This window comes from Solanum lycopersicum, chromosome 1 (genome assembly GCF_036512215.1).
Source record: "Solanum lycopersicum chromosome 1, SLM_r2.1".
Classification (NCBI taxonomy): Eukaryota; Viridiplantae; Streptophyta; class Magnoliopsida; order Solanales; family Solanaceae; genus Solanum; species Solanum lycopersicum.
Window position 1 is genome coordinate 68,608,380 of NC_090800.1, and position 4,493 is coordinate 68,612,872.

Below are 4,493 nucleotides of genomic sequence, written 5' to 3' on the forward strand. Positions count from 1 at the left end.
CTATACCTGAAGATGCACTTGGCTCTAATTCTTACAAAGTCTATCATAGAATTTTTTTGTATTGTAATTTATCTCTTGATTCGTGTTATTAGTATGATCATTGCAGTTAGTAAAATAGTAGTTTTCATATCATCTTGCTTTTATGATTTTGTTTTAAGTGTTACATTTCCCTCACTATCTAAATATTATGTCATGTTGATCCGACTCTCAAGTCTAAAAGAGGCCTTCAAGCCTCACATGTTAAATTTTCTTCTTTTTTTCAAAAAAGAAGAAATCCCGAATCTGAAATAGTACTAAATCTATGACATTAAAATTTCTGCATACATCTCAATTATTTTTCATTTTTTCAAAAATGATGTATAAGGTTCAATTAAAAAGGGCGAATTCACTCTTCATTCTAAATTTTCAGGTATGAAGTTTCTCACTCCGTCATTCCCTCTTTCAAGTGAGCAATGGAGAGAACTAGAAGGCGTACAAGTATCAAGAGAAATGGTTACGATTAGGCTGGACTTAATTCATTTGATATGATTTGGATTTTTTGGTTGACATAAAATCAGCAGTGATATCATTACTTCTATTTACTCAACTGGATTCTTATCAATTAAAATGAGTGATGATATGCATAATTCAGAACATAAAACATGTTCTCTTGTACGCACCAAATCAACATTCACTTAAATCATGTAGAGAAGTAAATAAGTGAAAGGATAAGCAATTGACTGTGAAAGTTGATTTGCTATGTTATGTTTGTATGATTTTTATACAGTGTTGTTAAATTTTAAAGAAAGACTGATGTACCAGCGTTCTAGAGAAAGAAGTCTGGACTAATCTAGCTAAGAAGCTTGAGGAATTTATAAGACCTATGGGGTAAAAGTTGTTGGGAAGCACAAGAAGACACTATTATTTGGCTTGTACACTTGTGCATAATTTTTAAAAAAATATTTGTATATCTTTTCCTAATATTTCACGTATATGATTTCCAGTATACTAATCATACAAGCTTATGCAATTTTAACGGTATGTTCTTCATGTGCTATTTTACCTTGTTTTTTAGTTACTTTGGTGGCTATCGTTTGGTTTGTCACCAAATGACTATGCAAGCATTTACTACATGAAATATTAAGTGTTCGGCCTATGTCTATCTAGTATATAATATATAGAGTAGAGGCTACCCATTATTAGATTCGATTTATCGATTATTAATTTGCAAACATGTAAAACTGTTATAGAATCATTAATATTTTGACTTATCGATTATTTATCATTACCCATATATTATTAGTTTAACCATTAATATTTGATAAAGAAAATTTAAAAATAGCTTAATAATAAGATAACGAACCAAATGAACCATGCACATGAATTGACACATTACATGTTTTTTCAAAAACAATCATAGTCACATTATTAAATAACCAAGAATCTGAGACAGTAAAAAATAGAAACATAAAACTAAAGTCTATTAACCTGTTCGGACCCAAGAATACTTGCGAAAAACAAGTTAAAAATATTTTCCTCCCAAACACACCCTAGGTCAAGAAATTTTATATCAAATGATATAAATATAATTATGTTGTAAATCCATTGTATAGTATATGTGGATTATCCATTAGATTTATCTACTATTAAATGAGTTCATGTATAGGAGCTTCCAAGGTGATAAGAACTTCCAAGATAACTATGTATCTATTAATTAGATGACTTTTGGAGTGATATCTCAACACTATAAATAGAGAATTACTCACCATTTGGAAGATATACTTGAATAAGAAAATTATCTCCTCTATCTTATACTTCTTGTCTTTTTCTTCTTATATTCTGAGATTTCTTTACAACACGTTATCAGCACGAAGTTGCTACTTGCAAAGAAATCCCCAGTTGTCAGTTAGATTCAAGATGAGTAATGAAAATGTATGTCTTCTTGATAGTGCTACAACACATACAATATTAAAAGAAAAGAAATACTTTTCTAATTTGGTTATGAAAATGGCATATGTCAACACAATATCATGTAGTACAAAATTAATTGAGGGCTCTGGAAGAGCGACCTCATTAATACCTGGAGGGACAATATTAAGCATTGATAAGACATTATATTGTAGTAAGTCTCAAAGAAACTTATTAAGTTTCAAAGTTATTCGCCAAAATGGCTATCATGTTGAGACGACTAATGAAGAAAAGGTTGAATACCTTTACATTACTACAATTAATGTAGAGAAGAAAATTGTGCATGAAAAATTACCTGCACTTTCTTCTGAGTTGTACTATACAAGTAGTATAAGTACAGTTGAATCACATGACATAGTAAACAAAAGGTTTACTAATTTTAATGATTTTATCATTTGGCATGACCTATCCCGGAATTAATATGATGCGCAAAATCATTGAGAATTCACATGGGCACACCTTAAAGAGCCCAAATATCCTTCAATCAAAGGAATTCTCTTGTGCTGCTTGTTCTCAAGGAAAGTTGATCACTAAACCATCAACAGTTAAGGTTGGAATTGAATCCCCTGCGTTTCTGGAACGTATATAAGGTGATATATGTGGACCAATTCAACCTTCATGTGAACCCTTTATATGGTCTTGATAGATGCTTCTACAAGATGGTCACTTGTGTGTTTACTATCAACTCGCAACATGGCTTTTGCGAGATTGCTGGCTCAAATAATAAGATTGAAAGCACAATTTCCAGACTATACAATAAAGACAATCAGTCTAGATAATGCTGGTGAGTTTACATCTCAGACATTTAATGATTATTGTATGTCTACTGGTATAACAGTTGAACATCTAGTTGCGCATGTTCACACCCAAAACGGTCTAGCAGAATCATTGATTAAACGTCTGTGATTGATAGCTAGACCATTACTAATGAGAACAAAGTTATTTGTGTCTATGTGGGGGCATGCTATTTTGAATGCAGCAGCACTTGTGCGCATAAGGCCGACCAATTATCATGAATTCTCCCCATTACAATTGACTTTTGGTCAAGAGCCAAACATTTTCCATCTTAGAATTTTTGGATGTGCGGTGTATGTCCCAATTGCTCCACCACAACGCACAAAGATGGGGCCCCAAAGAAGGTTGGGATATATGTTGGGTATGAATCTCCTTCAATCATAAAATATTTGGAGCCTATGACTGGAGATTTATTTAAGACTTAATTACTTGAATGAATCCTTATTTAAAAATAATTACTTATTTTTGCTATACTCTTTAATTATTATCATTTATATCAATATAAAATAATATTATATATTATTATAAGATTTTTTTCTCGCTCTTTCTTTATTTTTTTTCTCTGCCAACTTTTTTATTTTGTTGCTCTTCCTCTCTTACTTTCTTTTTTATTGTTTTTTTCTCTTTTTCTCTGCCAACTTTTTTATTTTTGTTGCTCTTCTCTCTTACTTTTTTTTTTATCGTTTTTTTTCTGTTTTGCTTTCTTTTTGCTGTGCATTCCCTCGTTACTTTTTTTTAAAGTTTCTCTCTTTACTTTCTTTCGTAGAGTAGTCAATAATTCGTAAATGAATAAAATTTGTATCAATAATTAATTAATTAAACAAATAATTTAATCGTAACAAATAAAGAGACATAATAAATTAAAAAATGAACTAAACTTGAATTTAAAATGTATCACACACATATTAAAGTTGAAATAAAAATGTATTACACACAACGGTCTAGAGTAAATTAAACTTGTATTAATAATGAATTAAACAAGTAATCCAATAGTAATATATAAAAAAAATTACAAAATTAATTAAATTGCTTTAAAATTGTATTACACAATATTAAAGTTAAATTAGAAGAGAATTTAAAATGAATGAAAAACGTAACTAACAAAAGACAAGACAATAATCTATAAATTGAATTAAACTCATATTATCCATGAGTAAAACTTAAATCATATGTATCTTATAGATTATCTTTGCTTTTATCACTAAGATAATCAATTAATTTGACAAGTAATCTAATTGTAACAAATGGAGAAACATAATAAATTATCAAATGAATTAAATTTGAATAAAAAAAGTGTTACACATATCAAAGTTGAATGAGAAGCAAATTAAACATGAATGAAAAATGCAGCAAACAAAAGAGCATTATGTGATTTGTAAATTGAATAAAACTTGTATCAATAATGAATTAAAGACGTAATTCAATCATAACAAAATCAACCAATAAAATGCAAAATGAATTAACTTGTATCAAAAGTCCATACACAAATATTAAATTAAAGTTGAATTTAAGCATAGATAAAGATTGTAATCAATGAAACATAAGACAATGATCTATAGAGTGAATTAAACTTATATCAATAATGAATTAAACAAGTAATCTAACAATAACAAATAATAAACTACGAAATGAATTAAATTTGCATTAAAAGTGTATTACACAATATTAAAGTTGAATTATGAGAGAAAAATATTAATAAATGAAAAAAGTAACTAACGAAAGACAAGATAATGATCTATAGATTGAACTAA